Source organism: Xyrauchen texanus, chromosome 7 (genome assembly GCF_025860055.1).
Source record: "Xyrauchen texanus isolate HMW12.3.18 chromosome 7, RBS_HiC_50CHRs, whole genome shotgun sequence".
NCBI classification, from domain to species: domain Eukaryota; kingdom Metazoa; phylum Chordata; class Actinopteri; order Cypriniformes; family Catostomidae; genus Xyrauchen; species Xyrauchen texanus.
In genome coordinates, this window is record NC_068282.1 from 23,897 (window position 1) to 45,000 (window position 21,104).

At 43.1% G+C, this 21,104-nt stretch overlaps 1 protein-coding gene across 3 annotated transcripts in view; it reads left to right on the forward strand.

Moving 5' to 3' along the window:
* LOC127646636 (histone deacetylase 4-like) overlaps positions 1 to 21,104 on the forward strand; it is a 65,179-nt gene that overhangs the window by 4,427 nt on the left and 39,648 nt on the right. The window lies entirely within an intron of this gene.

Below are 21,104 nucleotides of genomic sequence, written 5' to 3' on the forward strand. Positions count from 1 at the left end.
TCCGTCTAACTTCGAATGCATGGTGTCCGTCTAACTTCGAATGCATGGTGTCCGTTATCTCGAATGCATGGTGTCCGTTTAACTCGAATGCATGGTGTCCGTTTAACTCGAATGCATGGTCTCCGTGTATCTCGAATGCATGGTCTCCGTGTATCTCGAATGCATGGTGTCCATCTAACTCGAATGCATGGTGTCCGTGTATCTCGAATGCATGGTGTCCGTTTAACTCGAATGCATGGTGTCCGTCTAACTCGAATGCATGGTGTCCGTCTAACTCGAATGCATGGTGTCCGTCTAACTCGAATGCATGGTGTCCGTCTAACTCGAATGCATGGTGTCCGTGTATCTCGAATGCATGGTGTCCGTCTAACTCGAATGCATGGTGTCCGTGTATCTCGAATGCATGGTGTCCGCTCTAACTTCGAATGCATGGTGTCCGCTCTAACTTCGAATGCATGGTGTCCGCTCTAACTTCGAATGCATGGTGTCCGCCTAACTTCGAATGCATGGTGTCCGTCTAACTCGAATGCATGGTGTCCGTGTATCTCGAATGCATGGTGTCCGTTTAACTCGAATGCATGGTGTCCGTTTAACTCGAATGCATGGTGTCCATTTAACTCGAATGCATGGTCTCCGTGTATCTCGAATGCATGGTGTCCGTTTAACTCGAATGCATGGTCTCCGTTTATCTCGAATGCATGGTCTCCGTGTATCTCGAATGCATGGTGTCCGTCTAACTCGAATGCATGGTGTCCGTCTAACTCGAATGCATGGTGTCCGTGTATCTCGAATGCATGGTGTCCGTTTAACTCGAATGCATGGTGTCCGTTTAACTCGAATGCATGGTCTCCGTGTATCTCGAATGCATGGTCTCCGTGTATCTCGAATGCATGGTGTCCATCTAACTCGAATGCATGGTGTCCGTGTATCTCGAATGCATGGTGTCCGTTTAACTCGAATGCATGGTGTCCGTCTAACTCGAATGCATGGTGTCCGTTTAACTCGAATGCATGGTGTCCGTGTATCTCGAATGCATGGTGTCCGTTTAACTCGAATGCATGGTGTCCGTCTAACTCGAATGCATGGTGTCCGTTTAACTCGAATGCATGGTGTCCGTTTAACTCGAATGCATGGTCTCCGTGTATCTCGAATGCATGGTGTCCGTTTAACTCGAATGCATGGTCTCCGTGTATCTCGAATGCATGGTGTCCGTTTATCTCGAATGCATGTTCTCCGTGTATCTCGAATGCATGGTGTCCGTCTAACTCGAATGCATGGTGTCCGTTTAACTCGAATGCATGGTGTCCGTTTAACTCGAATGCATGGTGTCCGTTTAACTCGAATGCATGATGTCCGTCTAACTCGAATGCATGGTGTCCGTTTAACTCGAATGCATGGTGTCCGTCTAACTCGAATGCATGGTGTCCATCTAACTCGAATGCATGGTGTCCGTTTAACTCGAATGCATGGTGTCCGTTTAACTCGAATGCATGGTGTCCGTTTAACTCGAATGCATGGTCTCCGTCTAACTCGAATGCATGGTCTCCGTGTATCTCGAATGCATGGTCTCCGTATAACTCGAATGCATGGTGTTTGTTTAACTCGAATGCATGGTCTTTGTCTAACTCGAATGCATGGTCTCCGTTTAACTCGAATGCATGGTGTCCGTCTAACTCGAATGCATGGTGTCCGTCTAACTCGAATGCATGGTGTCCGTCTAACTCGAATGCATGGTGTCCGTTTAACTCGAATGCATGGTGTCCGTTTAACTCGAATGCATGGTGTCCGTTTAACTCGAATGCATGGTGTCCGTCTAACTCGAATGCATGGTGTCCGTCTAACTTCGAATGCATGGTGTCCGTTTAACTCGAATGCATGGTGTCCGTTTAACTCGAATGCATGGTGTCCGTTTAACTCGAATGCATGGTGTCCGTTTAACTCGAATGCATGGTGTTCGTTTAACTCGAATGCATGGTGTCCGTTTAACTCGAATGCATGGTCTCCGTTTTTAATATTTAATATAAAAATGTACAATTATTGACAACATGAGGCACAATACTGAAAAAAAAACAAACACATTTGACAGCAACAGGATAAATTGTCTCCAGCTACATTAGTGTTGCACATCCTTCAATGTTAAACCTTATAAAGACACCTGTCTTAAACTCTTTTGGGTAACTCCGATCTAAAGCATAAATCAGTCCAAATCTGAAAAGCCTGGCCAGGTGGGTGATGACTTTGGTTAGAGAACTCATTGTTTTTGAAAGTGCTGTTAACAGGGCAACTGCTGAATATCTTCTTTATTTTTGCCATTTTCTTTTCTATTTGTGCATTTCATGGCTGAAGATTCAGAACAATTTATTTAATGTAGGTGTTGTATATTGAAACAGATTATAATAATGACATAATTTTTGTGAACTATTCTTTTATTCCAGACCTGTATGAAATAATTTCTTCCATGGAAAACAACAACATTTATTTTTATTTTTATTTTTTAAGTTAACTCTATACTTCACTTTAATTAGTTGAGCAGCTACTGGAAAGCTTCTAAAACAACCAATTTAACTGTTACTCTTGTGTAAAATCAGCATGAACAACTGCTTTATGCAGCACAATGAGCTAGTAGCTAACAGCTAGCGCTCGTGTTATTGTTTATTGTTTTGTGTCTGTTTAAGATGATGTCACTGCATTAGAGGCGGCGTAACTATGATGATCAGTCTATAATCCCACCCACGTTGAGGCGGCACGAAACTGCAGTGGAAAAGCAAGCTCAGAAAGTAAAGCGAGTCGAGTCGAACCGTAACGTGCAGCGGAAAAGTCCCATAACTAACATTTATCATCGACACACTTACCGACATTTATCATCGACACACTTACCGTCATTTATCACCGACACCCTTACTGAGACTTACTGACATTTATCACTGACACTTAACACCGACACACTTACGGACATTTATCACCGACACACTTACGGACATTTATCACCGACACACTTACGGACATTTATCACCGACGCACTTACGGACATTTATCATCGACACACTTACCGTCATTTATCACCGACACACTTACCGACATTTATCACCGACACACTTACGGACATTTATCACCGACACACGGACATTTATCACCGACACACTTACTGAGACTTACTGACATTTATCACTGACACTTAACACCGACACACTTACTGACATTTATCACCGACACACTTACTGACATTTATCACCGACACACTTACGGACATTTATCACCGACGCACTTACTGACATTTATCACCGACACACTTACGGACATTTATCACCGACACACTTACTGACACTTACTGACATTTATCACTGACACTTAACACCGACACACTTACGGACATTTATCACCGACGCACTTACGGACATTTATCACCGACGCACTTACTGACATTTATCACCGACACACTTACGGACATTTATCACCGACGCACTTACTGACATTTATCACCGACACACTTACGGACATTTAACACCGACACACTTACTGACATTTATCACTGACACTTAACACCGACACACTTACTGACATTTATCACTGACACTTAACACCGACACACTTACTGACATTTATCACTGACACTTAACACCGACACACTTACTGACATTTATCACCGACACACTTACTGACATTTATCACCGACACACTTACGGACATTTATCACCGACGCACTTACGGACATTTATCACCGACATACTTACTGACATTTATCATCGACACACTTACTGACATTTATCACCGACACACTTACTGACATTTATCACTGACACTATTTTAAAACAACACTAAACTCTCAGTATCTTTACTCTCAGGCTTTAATTGTCTTCAGTCACTACATTTACTTTCTCTGCCAATAATCTCAAACACTCAGTGAAATGTTGCAGTGAAATGCTTCAGTTGAACTGGGGTCAAGTTCAGGGTCAATGTGCATTAACAGATCACTGCGGCCGACAGCAGCTGCACAGTCCATGTGTGTGTGTTTGCTTTGGGATTTGCCTTTTGCATGCCTCTTAGGAAACTCGACTCAGTTTTGCTCTCATTTTCCTAAGTACAATAAGGCTGATGTTTTGTTTTATTGTCATATGGTTTAGTGAAGGTGAAACAGAGCTCTTGTTTCATTGCTGTTGCTGTATGTGGTGATGTAAAGCCGCAGCTCTCTGATGGAGTTCAACACGTTGGCATGCAAAGTGCTGCATTGAATAACCACAACAGATCAGTTTCAGCCTGTGGACTCCACATACAAGCTAGAAAATGCATTTTGCATTCAAAACCCTCCATCCACAAATCTTTACAATTAGGGTTGTGATGATACCACAAGTTCAGTAGTTGGAACTGATACCAGTAGAATTAAACGACTTAGAAACCACATCAATAATGGCTAAGATGCTATTGAACACACTCCTTTAGCCTATCAAAATGTTAATTGGGAAACACTTGATAAAACATGCATTTGTTTTCATTTATTATTAACATTGACATTTGAGTCCGCATTACTTCAAGTTAAGTAGGGCAAAACTGAAATCTGTTTAATTTTAATTTTCTGTATTCCGTGTTATAAAGTTAAACTTTAAACGAATGAAAATAAAACAATTCATTTTAAACATATTGCATTTTTTTTGTAGCAAATACAGATCCTCAGAGCACAATTTAAAACTCAAATGAATAAATAATTTTGTCAACAGCAATCTTGCTTGTGTTATGTTGCTTAACTATAATAATAATAATAATAACAACAATGATTAATAAATAATAATAGTAAATCTAATATTTTACTATACTGTTGTAATGTATTTCTGTCGCAAATTTTCCAATTTTACACATGTAGTTGAATCAAGCTTTTATTGAACGTGAATGCTTTTCAGTGTCCATGTGTTTTAGACGTCAGCTTCACACAAGCAATAGTTTATATAGGGCAGTGTGATCATTAAAGCGCAAATGCTGCAATTACTTCTATCGTCTGCATGTGCTGCACGCTTCACAAGGAATGAGTGCTTTGCTCTGTCATCTACAACATGTACAGCACGCGTGATGCTCATAATGTGGAGTTATAAGTGTATAAGCAGCTTCATAAAGGGGGGAACTGGCCCCCACAGTGAGTCTGGTTTAGGGTTAGGGTGGGGTTAGTCAGGGGGGAACTGGCCCCCACAGTGAGTCTGGTTTAGGGTTAGGGTGGTGTTAGTCAGAGGGGAACTGGCCCCCACAGTGAGTCTGGTTTAGGGTTAGGGTGGGGTTAGTCAGAGGGGAACTGGCCCCCACAGTGAGTCTGGTTTAGGGTTAGGGTGGGGTTAGTCAGGGGGGAACTGGCCCCCACAGTGAGTCTGGTTTAGGGTTAGGGTGGGGTTAGTCAGGGGAACTGGCCCCCACAGTGAGTCTGGTTTAGGGTTAGGGTGGTGTTAGTCAGAGGGAACTGGCCCCCACAGTGAGTCTGGTTTAGGGTTAGGGTGGGGTTAGTCAGAGGGAATTGGCCCCCACAGTGAGTCTGGTTTAGGGTTAGGGTGGGATTAGTCAGAGGGAACTGGCCCCACAGTGAGTCTGGTTTAGGGTTAGGGTGGGGTTAGTCAGAGGGAACTGGCCCCCACAGTGAGTCTGGTTTAGGGTTAGGGTGGGGTTAGTCAGAGGGAACTGGCCCCCACAGTGAGTCTGGTTTAGGGTTAGGGTGGGGTTGGTCAGGGGAACTGGCCCCCACAGTGAGTCTGGTTTAGGGTTAGGGTGGGGTTAGTCAGAGGGAACTGGCCCCCACAGTGAGTCTGGTTTAGGGTTAGGGTGGGGTTAGTCAGAGGGAACTGGCCCCCACAGTGAGTCTGGATTCCTAGGGTTAGTTTGTCTAGTGCGGGACAGTTCCGCTCTGACTAGACCCCACGCTAACCCTAAACCAGACTCACTGTGGGGGCCAGTTCGTCTGACTAACCCCAACCTAACCCTAAACCAGACTCACTGTGGGGGCCAGTTCCCTCTGACTAACCCCACCCTAACCCTAAACCAGACTCACTGTGGGGGCCAGTTCCTCTGACTAACCCCACCCTAACCCTAAACCAGACTCACTGTGGGGGCCAGTTCCCCTCTGACTAACCCCACCCTAACCCTAAACCAGACTCACTGTGGGGGCCAGTTCCCCTCTGACTAACATCATGAATATAATGTAAATATTACTTATGTATAGTTAAAGTCATGCTTTAAATTATTAAACTAAGTAATGTTAAGTGTCAGTGTTTAAACATCGATTGTGTTTGAACTGTAAGATTAATGATTAATGTCTTTGAAGTCCATAATGGATTAACAGCAGAAGTTCACATAGGTGCAATTGTGCTTGTTAATTGGCTGATGAAGCTTTTGTTGGCAATTGTTAGTCTATATATTCCATTTCAAGATCGTAGTCCATCAATAGACCGAGGTGATGCAGGCAGAGTTCAGGAATGTGAAGCTCAGTTCAACCTGGCCGGAAATGTCGGTGAGGTTCAGTGTGGTCGATCCTAAATTCAAGGTTCAGACAATGGCATATGAAGTATCCCATGTCGTATGGTTGGAGTTGGCATCAGTTCATCCTCTCAAGTCCATCATAGTGGTGTGTGTTCAATAGATGGAGTCTCTACTGATCGTGTGTGTTCAATAGATGGAGTCTCTACTGATCGTGTGTGTGTTCAATAGATGGAGTCTCTTCTGATCATGTGTGTGTTCAATAGATGGAGTCTCTTCTGATCGTGTGTGTGTTCAATAGATGGAGTCTCTACTGATCGTGTGTGTTCAATAGATGGAGTCTCTACTGATCGTGTGTGTGTTCAATAGATGGAGTCTCTACTGATGCGTGTGTGTTCAATAGATGGAGTCTCTTCTGATCAGTGTGTGTTCAATAGATGGAGTCTCTACTGATCGTGTGTGTGTTCAATAGATGGAGTCTCTACTGATCGTGTGTGTTCAATAGATGGAGTCTCTACTGATCGGTGTGTGTTCAATAGATGGAGTCTCTACTGATCGGTGTGTGTGTTCAATAGATGGAGTCTCTTCTGATCATGTGTGTGTTCAATAGATGGAGTCTCTTCTGATCGTGTGTGTGTTCAATAGATGGAGTCTCTACTGATCGTGTGTGTGTTCAATAGATGGAGTCTCTACTGATGCGTGTGTGTGTTCAATAGATGGAGTCTCTACTGATCGTGTGTGTGTTCAATAGATGGAGTCTCTACTGATCGTGTGTGTTCAATAGATGGAGTCTCTTCTGATCGGGTGTGTGTTCAATAGATGGAGTCTCTTCTGATCGGGTGTGTGTTCAATAGATGGAGTCTCTACTGATCGTGTGTGTGTTCAATAGATGGAGTCTCTACTGATCGTGTGTGTGTTCAATAGATGGAGTCTCTACTGATCGTGTGTGTGTTCAATAGATGGAGTCTCTTCTGATCGTGTGTGTGTTCAATAGATGGAGTCTCTACTGATCGGTGTGTGTTCAATAGATGGAGTCTCTACTGATCGTGTGTGTGTTCAATAGATGGAGTCTCTTCTGATCGTGTGTGTTCAATAGATGGAGTCTCTACTGATCGTGTGTGTTCAATAGATGGAGTCTCTTCTGATCGGTGTGTGTGTTCAATAGATGGAGTCTCTACTGATGCGTGTGTGTTCAATAGATGGAGTCTCTTCTGATCGTGTGTGTGTTCAATAGATGGAGTCTCTTCTGATCGGTGTGTGTTCAATAGATGGAGTCTCTACTGATCGTGTGTGTGTTCAATAGATGGAGTCTCTACTGATGGGTGTGTGTGTTCAATAGATGGAGTCTCTACTGATGCGTGTGTGTGTTCAATAGATGGAGTCTCTACTGATCGGTGTGTGTGTTCAATAGATGGAGTCTCTACTGATCGTGTGTGTGTTCAATAGATGGAGTCTCTACTGATCGTGTGTGTGTTCAATAGATGGAGTCTCTACTGATGCGTGTGTGTGTTCAATAGATGGAGTCTCTACTGATGGTGTGTGTGTTCAATAGATGGAGTCTCTACTGATCGTGTGTGTGTTCAATAGATGGAGTCTCTACTGATCGTGTGTGTGTTCAATAGATGGAGTCTCTACTGATGGCGTGTTATGTGTTCAATAGATGGAGTCTCTACTGATGGGTGTGTGTGTTCAATAGATGGAGTCTCTACTGATCGGTGTGTGTTCAATAGATGGAGTCTCTACTGATCGGTGTGTGTTCAATAGATGGAGTCTCTTCTGATCGTGTGTGTGTTCAATAGATGGAGTCTCTTCTGATGCGTGTGTGTTCAATAGATGGAGTCTCTACTGATGGGTGTGTGTTCAATAGATGGAGTCTCTTCTGATGGGTGTGTGTTCAATAGATGGAGTCTCTACTGATCGTGTGTGTGTTCAATAGATGGAGTCTCTACTGATGGTGTGTGTGTTCAATAGATGGAGTCTCTACTGATCGTGTGTGTGTTCAATAGATGGAGTCTCTACTGATCGTGTGTGTGTTCAATAGATGGAGTCTCTACTGATGGGTGTGTGTGTTCAATAGATGGAGTCTCTACTGATGGGTGTGTGTTCAATAGATGGAGTCTCTACTGATCGTGTGTGTGTTCAATAGATGGAGTCTCTACTGATGCGTGTGTGTGTTCAATAGATGGAGTCTCTTCTGATGGTGTGTGTGTTCAATAGATGGAGTCTCTACTGATCGGTGTGTGTTCAATAGATGGAGTCTCTACTGATCGTGTGTGTGTTCAATAGATGGAGTCTCTACTGATGCGTGTGTGTTCAATAGATGGAGTCTCTACTGATGCGTGTGTGTGTTCAATAGATGGAGTCTCTACTGATGGTGTGTGTGTTCAATAGATGGAGTCTCTACTGATGGTGTGTGTGTTCAATAGATGGAGTCTCTACTGATCGTGTGTGTGTTCAATAGATGGAGTCTCTTCTGATCGTGTGTGTGTTCAATAGATGGAGTCTCTACTGATCGTGTGTGTGTTCAATAGATGGAGTCTCTACTGATCGTGTGTGTGTTCAATAGATGGAGTCTCTACTGATGGGTGTGTGTTCAATAGATGGAGTCTCTTCTGATGGTGTGTGTGTTCAATAGATGGAGTCTCTACTGATGGTGTGTGTGTTCAATAGATGGAGTCTCTTCTGATGGTGTGTGTGTTCAATAGATGGAGTCTCTACTGATGGTGTGTGTGTTCAATAGATGGAGTCTCTACTGATGGTGTGTGTGTTCAATAGATGGAGTCTCTTCTGATGGTGTGTGTGTTCAATAGATGGAGTCTCTACTGATGGGTGTGTGTGTTCAATAGATGGAGTCTCTACTGATGGTGTGTGTGTTCAATAGATGGAGTCTCTACTGATGCGTGTGTGTGTTCAATAGATGGAGTCTCTTCTGATCGGTGTGTGTTCAATAGATGGAGTCTCTACTGATGGGTGTGTGTTCAATAGATGGAGTCTCTTCTGATGGGTGTGTGTTCAATAGATGGAGTCTCTACTGATGGTGTGTGTGTTCAATAGATGGAGTCTCTACTGATCGGTGTGTGTTCAATAGATGGAGTCTCTACTGATGGTGTGTGTGTTCAATAGATGGAGTCTCTTCTGATCGTGTGTGTGTTCAATAGATGGAGTCTCTACTGATCGTGTGTGTGTTCAATAGATGGAGTCTCTTCTGATGGTGTGTGTTCAATAGATGGAGTCTCTACTGATGGTGTGTGTGTTCAATAGATGGAGTCTCTACTGATGGTGTGTGTGTTCAATAGATGGAGTCTCTACTGATCGTGTGTGTGTTCAATAGATGGAGTCTCTACTGATGGTGTGTGTGTTCAATAGATGGAGTCTCTACTGATGGTGTGTGTGTTCAATAGATGGAGTCTCTACTGATCGGTGTGTGTTCAATAGATGGAGTCTCTACTGATGCGTGTGTGTTCAATAGATGGAGTCTCTTCTGATGGTGTGTGTGTTCAATAGATGGAGTCTCTACTGATCGGTGTGTGTTCAATAGATGGAGTCTCTTCTGATGCGTGTGTGTGTTCAATAGATGGAGTCTCTACTGATGGTGTGTGTGTTCAATAGATGGAGTCTCTTACTGATCGGTATGTGTGTTCAATAGATGGAGTCTCTTCTGATCGTGTGTGTGTTCAATAGATGGAGTCTCTACTGATCGTGTGTGTGTTCAATAGATGGAGTCTCTACTGATCGGTGTGTGTGTTCAATAGATGGAGTCTCTACTGATCGTGTGTGTGTTCAATAGATGGAGTCTCTTCTGATGGTGTGTGTGTTCAATAGATGGAGTCTCTACTGATCGTGTGTGTGTTCAATAGATGGAGTCTCTACTGATGCGTGTGTGTGTTCAATAGATGGAGTCTCTACTGATCGTGTGTGTGTTCAATAGATGGAGTCTCTACTGATGCGTGTGTGTGTTCAATAGATGGAGTCTCTACTGATCGTGTGTGTGTTCAATAGATGGAGTCTCTACTGATCGTGTGTGTGTTCAATAGATGGAGTCTCTACTGATGGTGTGTGTGTTCAATAGATGGAGTCTCTACTGATGCGTGTGTGTTCAATAGATGGAGTCTCTACTGATGGTGTGTGTGTTCAATAGATGGAGTCTCTACTGATGCGTGTGTGTTCAATAGATGGAGTCTCTACTGATCGTGTGTGTGTTCAATAGATGGAGTCTCTACTGATGGTGTGTGTGTTCAATAGATGGAGTCTCTACTGATGGTGTGTGTGTTCAATAGATGGAGTCTCTTCTGATGGGTGTGTGTTCAATAGATGGAGTCTCTACTGATCGTGTGTGTGTTCAATAGATGGAGTCTCTACTGATGGGTGTGTGTTCAATAGATGGAGTCTCTACTGATCGTGTGTGTGTTCAATAGATGGAGTCTCTACTGATCGTGTGTGTTCAATAGATGGAGTCTCTACTGATGCGTGTGTGTTCAATAGATGGAGTCTCTACTGATCGTGTGTGTGTTCAATAGATGGAGTCTCTTCTGATCGTGTGTGTTCAATAGATGGAGTCTCTACTGATCGGTGTGTGTTCAATAGATGGAGTCTCTACTGATGGGTGTGTGTTCAATAGATGGAGTCTCTACTGATGGTGTGTGTGTTCAATAGATGGAGTCTCTACTGATCGGGTGTGTGTTCAATAGATGGAGTCTCTACTGATGCGTGTGTGTGTTCAATAGATGGAGTCTCTACTGATGGTGTGTGTGTTCAATAGATGGAGTCTCTACTGATGGGTGTGTGTTCAATAGATGGAGTCTCTACTGATGGTGTGTGTGTTCAATAGATGGAGTCTCTACTGATGCGTGTGTGTGTTCAATAGATGGAGTCTCTACTGATCGGTGTGTGTGTTCAATAGATGGAGTCTCTACTGATGGTGTGTGTGTTCAATAGATGGAGTCTCTTCTGATGCGTGTGTGTTCAATAGATGGAGTCTCTACTGATCGTGTGTGTGTTCAATAGATGGAGTCTCTTCTGATCGTGTGTGTGTTCAATAGATGGAGTCTCTACTGATCGTGTGTGTGTTCAATAGATGGAGTCTCTACTGATCGTGTGTGTGTTCAATAGATGGAGTCTCTACTGATGGCGTGTGTGTGTTCAATAGATGGAGTCTCTTCTGATCGGTGTGTGTTCAATAGATGGAGTCTCTTCTGATGCGTGTGTGTGTTCAATAGATGGAGTCTCTACTGATGCGTGTGTGTGTTCAATAGATGGAGTCTCTACTGATGGGTGTGTGTTCAATAGATGGAGTCTCTTCTGATCGTGTGTGTTCAATAGATGGAGTCTCTACTGATGCGTGTGTGTTCAATAGATGGAGTCTCTACTGATCGTGTGTGTGTTCAATAGATGGAGTCTCTACTGATCGTGTGTGTGTTCAATAGATGGAGTCTCTACTGATCGTGTGTGTGTTCAATAGATGGAGTCTCTACTGATCGTGTGTGTGTTCAATAGATGGAGTCTCTACTGATGCGTGTGTGTGTTCAATAGATGGAGTCTCTACTGATGCGGTGTGTGTGTTCAATAGATGGAGTCTCTACTGATGCGTGTGTGTGTTCAATAGATGGAGTCTCTACTGATCGTGTGTGTGTTCAATAGATGGAGTCTCTACTGATGCGTGTGTGTGTTCAATAGATGGAGTCTCTACTGATCGTGTGTGTGTTCAATAGATGGAGTCTCTACTGATCGTGTGTGTGTTCAATAGATGGAGTCTCTTCTGATCGTGTGTGTGTTCAATAGATGGAGTCTCTACTGATCGTGTGTGTGTTCAATAGATGGAGTCTCTACTGATCGTGTGTGTGTTCAATAGATGGAGTCTCTACTGATCGTGTGTGTGTTCAATAGATGGAGTCTCTACTGATCGTGTGTGTGTTCAATAGATGGAGTCTCTACTGATCGTGTGTGTGTTCAATAGATGGAGTCTCTTCTGATCGTGTGTGTGTTCAATAGATGGAGTCTCTACTGATGCGTGTGTGTTCAATAGATGGAGTCTCTTCTGATCGTGTGTGTGTTCAATAGATGGAGTCTCTACTGATCGGTGTGTGTTCAATAGATGGAGTCTCTACTGATCGTGTGTGTGTTCAATAGATGGAGTCTCTACTGATCGTGTGTGTGTTCAATAGATGGAGTCTCTACTGATCGTGTGTGTGTTCAATAGATGGAGTCTCTTCTGATGCGTGTGTGTTCAATAGATGGAGTCTCTACTGATCGTGTGTGTGTTCAATAGATGGAGTCTCTACTGATCGTGTGTGTGTTCAATAGATGGAGTCTCTTCTGATCGTGTGTGTGTTCAATAGATGGAGTCTCTTCTGATCGGTGTGTGTTCAATAGATGGAGTCTCTACTGATCGTGTGTGTGTTCAATAGATGGAGTCTCTACTGATCGTGTGTGTTCAATAGATGGAGTCTCTTCTGATCGTGTGTGTTCAATAGATGGAGTCTCTACTGATCGTGTGTGTGTTCAATAGATGGAGTCTCTACTGATCGTGTGTGTTCAATAGATGGAGTCTCTACTGATCGGTGTGTGTGTTCAATAGATGGAGTCTCTACTGATCGTGTGTGTGTTCAATAGATGGAGTCTCTACTGATCGTGTGTGTGTTCAATAGATGGAGTCTCTTCTGATCGTGTGTGTGTTCAATAGATGGAGTCTCTACTGATGCGTGTGTGTTCAATAGATGGAGTCTCTACTGATCGTGTGTGTGTTCAATAGATGGAGTCTCTTCTGATCGTGTGTGTGTTCAATAGATGGAGTCTCTTCTGATCGTGTGTGTGTTCAATAGATGGAGTCTCTACTGATCGTGTGTGTGTTCAATAGATGGAGTCTCTACTGATCGTGTGTGTGTTCAATAGATGGAGTCTCTTCTGATCGTGTGTGTGTTCAATAGATGGAGTCTCTTCTGATCGTGTGTGTGTTCAATAGATGGAGTCTCTACTGATGCGTGTGTGTTCAATAGATGGAGTCTCTTCTGATCGTGTGTGTGTTCAATAGATGGAGTCTCTTCTGATCGTGTGTGTGTTCAATAGATGGAGTCTCTACTGATCGTGTGTGTTCAATAGATGGAGTCTCTACTGATCGTGTGTGTGTTCAATAGATGGAGTCTCTTCTGATCGTGTGTGTTCAATAGATGGAGTCTCTACTGATCGTGTGTGTTCAATAGATGGAGTCTCTACTGATCGTGTGTGTGTTCAATAGATGGAGTCTCTACTGATCGTGTGTGTGTTCAATAGATGGAGTCTCTACTGATCGTGTGTGTGTTCAATAGATGGAGTCTCTACTGATCGTGTGTGTGTTCAATAGATGGAGTCTCTACTGATCGTGTGTGTGTTCAATAGATGGAGTCTCTACTGATCGTGTGTGTGTTCAATAGATGGAGTCTCTACTGATCGTGTGTGTGTTCAATAGATGGAGTCTCTACTGATCGGTGTGTGTTCAATAGATGGAGTCTCTACTGATCGTGTGTGTGTTCAATAGATGGAGTCTCTACTGATCGTGTGTGTGTTCAATAGATGGAGTCTCTACTGATCGTGTGTGTTCAATAGATGGAGTCTCTTCTGATCGTGTGTGTGTTCAATAGATGGAGTCTCTTCTGATCGTGTGTGTGTTCAATAGATGGAGTCTCTACTGATCGTGTGTGTTCAATAGATGGAGTCTCTACTGATCGTGTGTGTGTTCAATAGATGGAGTCTCTACTGATCGTGTGTGTGTTCAATAGATGGAGTCTCTACTGATCGTGTGTGTTCAATAGATGGAGTCTCTACTGATCGTGTGTGTGTTCAATAGATGGAGTCTCTACTGATCGGGTGTGTGTTCAATAGATGGAGTCTCTACTGATCGTGTGTGTTCAATAGATGGAGTCTCTACTGATCGTGTGTGTGTTCAATAGATGGAGTCTCTACTGATCGTGTGTGTTCAATAGATGGAGTCTCTTCTGATCGTGGTGTGTTCAATAGATGGAGTCTCTACTGATCGTGTGTGTGTTCAATAGATGGAGTCTCTACTGATCGTGTGTGTTCAATAGATGGAGTCTCTACTGATCGTGTGTGTGTTCAATAGATGGAGTCTCTACTGATCGTGTGTGTGTTCAATAGATGGAGTCTCTACTGATCGTGTGTGTGTTCAATAGATGGAGTCTCTTCTGATCGTGTGTGTTCAATAGATGGAGTCTCTACTGATCGTGTGTGTGTTCAATAGATGGAGTCTCTACTGATCGTGTGTGTGTTCAATAGATGGAGTCTCTACTGATCGTGTGTGTGTTCAATAGATGGAGTCTCTACTGATCGTGTGTGTGTTCAATAGATGGAGTCTCTTCTGATCGTGTGTGTGTTCAATAGATGGAGTCTCTACTGATCGTGTGTGTTCAATAGATGGAGTCTCTTCTGATCGTGTGTGTTCAATAGATGGAGTCTCTACTGATCGTGTGTGTTCAATAGATGGAGTCTCTACTGATCGTGTGTGTGTTCAATAGATGGAGTCTCTACTGATCGTGTGTGTGTTCAATAGATGGAGTCTCTACTGATCGTGTGTGTGTTCAATAGATGGAGTCTCTACTGATCGTGGTGTGTTCAATAGATGGAGTCTCTACTGATCGTGTGTGTGTTCAATAGATGGAGTCTCTACTGATCGTGTGTGTGTTCAATAGATGGAGTCTCTACTGATCGTGGTGTGTTCAATAGATGGAGTCTCTACTGATCGTGTGTGTGTTCAATAGATGGAGTCTCTACTGATCGTGTGTGTTCAATAGATGGAGTCTCTACTGATCGTGTGTGTGTTCAATAGATGGAGTCTCTACTGATCGTGTGTGTGTTCAATAGATGGAGTCTCTTCTGATCGTGTGTGTGTTCAATAGATGGAGTCTCTACTGATCGTGTGTGTGTTCAATAGATGGAGTCTCTACTGATCGTGTGTGTGTTCAATAGATGGAGTCTCTACTGATCGTGTGTGTGTTCAATAGATGGAGTCTCTACTGATCGTGTGTGTGTTCAATAGATGGAGTCTCTACTGATCGTGTGTGTGTTCAATAGATGGAGTCTCTACTGATCGTGTGTGTGTTCAATAGATGGAGTCTCTACTGATCGTGTGTGTGTTCAATAGATGGAGTCTCTTCTGATCGTGTGTGTGTTCAATAGATGGAGTCTCTTCTGATCGTGTGTGTTCAATAGATGGAGTCTCTACTGATCGTGTGTGTTCAATAGATGGAGTCTCTACTGATCGTGTGTGTGTTCAATAGATGGAGTCTCTACTGATCGTGTGTGTGTTCAATAGATGGAGTCTCTACTGATCGTGTGTGTGTTCAATAGATGGAGTCTCTACTGATCGTGTGTGTTCAATAGATGGAGTCTCTACTGATCGTGTGTGTGTTCAATAGATGGAGTCTCTACTGATCGTGTGTGTTCAATAGATGGAGTCTCTACTGATCGTGTGTGTTCAATAGATGGAGTCTCTACTGATCGTGTGTGTGTTCAATAGATGGAGTCTCTACTGATCGTGTGTGTTCAATAGATGGAGTCTCTACTGATCGTGTGTGTGTTCAATAGATGGAGTCTCTTCTGATCGTGTGTGTTCAATAGATGGAGTCTCTACTGATCGTGTGTGTTCAATAGATGGAGTCTCTTCTGATCGTGTGTGTTCAATAGATGGAGTCTCTACTGATCGTGTGTGTTCAATAGATGGAGTCTCTACTGATCGTGTGTGTGTTCAATAGATGGAGTCTCTACTGATCGTGTGTGTGTTCAATAGATGGAGTCTCTACTGATCGTGTGTGTGTTCAATAGATGGAGTCTCTTCTGATCGTGTGTGTTCAATAGATGGAGTCTCTTCTGATCGTGTGTGTGTTCAATAGATGGAGTCTCTTCTGATCGTGTGTGTGTTCAATAGATGGAGTCTCTACTGATCGTGTGTGTTCAATAGATGGAGTCTCTACTGATCGTGTGTGTGTTCAATAGATGGAGTCTCTTCTGATCGTGTGTGTTCAATAGATGGAGTCTCTACTGATCGTGTGTGTTCAATAGATGGAGTCTCTACTGATCGTGTGTGTTCAATAGATGGAGTCTCTACTGATCGTGTGTGTGTTCAATAGATGGAGTCTCTTCTGATCGTGTGTGTGTTCAATAGATGGAGTCTCTACTGATCGTGTGTGTTCAATAGATGGAGTCTCTTCTGATCGTGTGTGTTCAATAGATGGAGTCTCTACTGATCGTGTGTGTGTTCAATAGATGGAGTCTCTACTGATCGTGTGTGTGTTCAATAGATGGAGTCTCTTACTGATCGTGTGTGTGTTCAATAGATGGAGTCTCTTCTGATCGTGTGTGTTCAATAGATGGAGTCTCTACTGATCGTGTGTGTTCAATAGATGGAGTCTCTACTGATCGTGTGTGTTCAATAGATGGAGTCTCTTCTGATCGTGTGTGTGTTCAATAGATGGAGTCTCTACTGATCGTGTGTGTGTTCAATAGATGGAGTCTCTACTGATCGTGTGTGTGTTCAATAGATGGAGTCTCTACTGATCGTGTGTGTTCAATAGATGGAGTCTCTTCTGATCGTGTGTGTGTTCAATAGATGGAGTCTCTACTGATCGTGTGTGTTCAATAGATGGAGTCTCTACTGATCGTGTGTGTGTTCAATAGATGGAGTCTCTTCTGATCGTGTGTGTGTTCAATAGATGGAGTCTCTTCTGATCGTGTGTGTTCAATAGATGGAGTCTCTACTGATCGTGTGTGTTCAATAGATGGAGTCTCTACTGATCGTGTGTGTGTTCAATAGATGGAGTCTCTACTGATCGTGTGTGTGTTCAATAGATGGAGTCTCTACTGATCGTGTGTGTTCAATAGATGGAGTCTCTACTGATCGTGTGTGTGTTCAATAGATGGAGTCTCTACTGATCGTGTGTGTGTTCAATAGATGGAGTCTCTTCTGATCGTGTGTGTGTTCAATAGATGGAGTCTCTACTGATCGTGTGTGTGTTCAATAGATGGAGTCTCTACTGATCGTGTGTGTTCAATAGATGGAGTCTCTACTGATCGTGTGTGTTCAATAGATGGAGTCTCTTCTGATCGTGTGTGTTCAATAGATGGAGTCTCTACTGATCGTGTGTGTGTTCAATAGATGGAGTCTCTACTGATCGTGTGTGTGTTCAATAGATGGAGTCTCTACTGATCGTGTGTGTTCAATAGATGGAGTCTCTACTGATCGTGTGTGTGTTCAATAGATGGAGTCTCTACTGATCGTGTGTGTGTTCAATAGATGGAGTCTCTTCTGATCGTGTGTGTGTTCAATAGATGGAGTCTCTACTGATCGTGTGTGTTCAATAGATGGAGTCTCTACTGATCGTGTGTGTGTTCAATAGATGGAGTCTCTACTGATCGTGTGTGTGTTCAATAGATGGAGTCTCTTCTGATCGTGTGTGTTCAATAGATGGAGTCTCTACTGATCGGTGTGTGTTCAATAGATGGAGTCTCTACTGATCGTGTGTGTGTTCAATAGATGGAGTCTCTACTGATCGTGTGTGTGTTCAATAGATGGAGTCTCTTCTGATCGTGTGTGTTCAATAGATGGAGTCTCTACTGATCGTGTGTGTGTTCAATAGATGGAGTCTCTACTGATCGTGTGTGTTCAATAGATGGAGTCTCTTCTGATCGTGTGTGTGTTCAATAGATGGAGTCTCTACTGATCGTGTGTGTTCAATAGATGGAGTCTCTACTGATCGTGTGTGTGTTCAATAGATGGAGTCTCTTCTGATCGTGTGTGTGTTCAATAGATGGAGTCTCTACTGATCGTGTGTGTGTTCAATAGATGGAGTCTCTACTGATCGTGTGTGTGTTCAATAGATGGAGTCTCTTCTGATCGTGTGTGTGTTCAATAGATGGAGTCTCTTCTGATCGTGTGTGTGTTCAATAGATGGAGTCTCTACTGATCGTGTGTGTGTTCAATAGATGGAGTCTCTACTGATCGTGTGTGTGTTCAATAGATGGAGTCTCTTCTGATCGTGTGTGTGTTCAATAGATGGAGTCTCTACTGATCGTGTGTGTGTTCAATAGATGGAGTCTCTACTGATCGTGTGTGTGTTCAATAGATGGAGTCTCTTCTGATCGTGTGTGTTCAATAGATGGAGTCTCTTCTGATCGTGTGTGTGTTCAATAGATGGAGTCTCTTCTGATCGTGTGTGTTCAATAGATGGAGTCTCTTCTGATCGTGTGTGTGTTCAATAGATGGAGTCTCTACTGATCGTGTGTGTGTTCAATAGATGGAGTCTCTTCTGATCGTGTGTGTGTTCAATAGATGGAGTCTCTTCTGATCGTGTGTGTGTTCAATAGATGGAGTCTCTTCTGATCGTGTGTGTTCAATAGATGGAGTCTCTACTGATCGTGTGTGTTCAATAGATGGAGTCTCTTCTGATCGTGTGTGTGTTCAATAGATGGAGTCTCTACTGATCGTGTGTGTGTTCAATAGATGGAGTCTCTACTGATCGTGTGTGTGTTCAATAGATGGAGTCTCTACTGATCGTGTGTGTGTTCAATAGATGGAGTCTCTTCTGATCGTGTGTGTGTTCAATAGATGGAGTCTCTACTGATCGTGTGTGTGTTCAATAGATGGAGTCTCTACTGATCGTGTGTGTGTTCAATAGATGGAGTCTCTTCTGATCGTGTGTGTGTTCAATAGATGGAGTCTCTTCTGATCGGTGTGTGTTCAATAGATGGAGTCTCTACTGATCGTGTGTGTGTTCAATAGATGGAGTCTCTTCTGATCGTGTGTGTGTTCAATAGATGGAGTCTCTACTGATCGTGTGTGTTCAATAGATGGAGTCTCTACTGATCGTGTGTGTTCAATAGATGGAGTCTCTTCTGATCGTGTGTGTGTTCAATAGATGGAGTCTCTACTGATCGTGTGTGTGTTCAATAGATGGAGTCTCTACTGATCGTGTGTGTGTTCAATAGATGGAGTCTCTACTGATCGTGTGTGTGTTCAATAGATGGAGTCTCTTCTGATCGTGTGTGTTCAATAGATGGAGTCTCTACTGATCGTGTGTGTGTTCAATAGATGGAGTCTCTTCTGATCGTGTGTGTGTTCAATAGATGGAGTCTCTACTGATCGTGTGTGTTCAATAGATGGAGTCTCTTCTGATCGTGTGTGTGTTCAATAGATGGAGTCTCTACTGATGCGTGTGTGTTCAATAGATGGAGTCTCTACTGATCGTGTGTGTGTTCAATAGATGGAGTCTCTACTGATCGTGTGTGTGTTCAATAGATGGAGTCTCTACTGATCGTGTGTGTGTTCAATAGATGGAGTCTCTACTGATCGTGTGTGTGTTCAATAGATGGAGTCTCTACTGATCGTGTGTGTTCAATAGATGGAGTCTCTACTGATCGTGTGTGTTCAATAGATGGAGTCTCTACTGATCGTGTGTGTGTTCAATAGATGGAGTCTCTTCTGATCGTGTGTGTGTTCAATAGATGGAGTCTCTACTGATCGTGTGTGTGTTCAATAGATGGAGTCTCTACTGATCGTGTGTGTGTTCAATAGATGGAGTCTCTACTGATCGTGTGTGTGTTCAATAGATGGAGTCTCTTCTGATCGTGTGTGTGTTCAATAGATGGAGTCTCTTCTGATCGTGTGTGTGTTCAATAGATGGAGTCTCTTCTGATCGTGTGTGTGTTCAATAGATGGAGTCTCTTCTGATCGTGTGTGTGTTCAATAGATGGAGTCTCTTCTGATCGTGTGTGTTCAATAGATGGAGTCTCTTCTGATCGTGTGTGTGTTCAATAGATGGAGTCTCTTCTGATCGTGTGTGTTCAATAGATGGAGTCTCTACTGATCGTGTGTGTTCAATAGATGGAGTCTCTTCTGATCGTGTGTGTTCAATAGATGGAGTCTCTACTGATCGTGTGTGTTCAATAGATGGAGTCTCTTCTGATCGTGTGTGTGTTCAATAGATGGAGTCTCTACTGATCGTGTGTGTGTTCAATAGATGGAGTCTCTACTGATCGTGTGTGTGTTCAATAGATGGAGTCTCTACTGATCGTGTGTGTGTTCAATAGATGGAGTCTCTACTGATCGTGTGTGTGTTCAATAGATGGAGTCTCTTCTGATCGTGTGTGTTCAATAAAGCAGCCATAAAAAACAGAATTGAGAAACACTGCTGTAACTCATTCAGAGAAGATTAGTTTGGGGATTTTTATTAGTATATTTGGTTGCAGTAGATGAAGTGATTTAGGCTCATGCATTTGTACATCACTCTCTGAATGTGTGTCAACATTAACATGTGGCGGAGCCTCATTAGACAAACTTCAAAGCCGTTTTCCACCAATGGCGAGTCCTCAGATATTTCCCCCAAATAGCTCTGTGTGGTGGAAGAAATAGCTAGTTATTCCTGTTCATTTGGATAAAAATCCCAGTTTGTATTTGTTCTGTTGCTGTGATGTTACATAAGTGTGTTGAGCTGATAAACATGCAGTGAACAAGTGCAGCGTATCATCAGAGGGTTTAAAACTCATGTTGTGTGTGCTATAGGAATACTCTCTCTCCCTCTCTCCTTCTAGAAATCTATGAAGCATGCAGATATTTTGGTTTTGTTTTGGTTGATGTATTTATCAATCTGGCTGTGTAGATATGGTCTGATGTTCTGAAG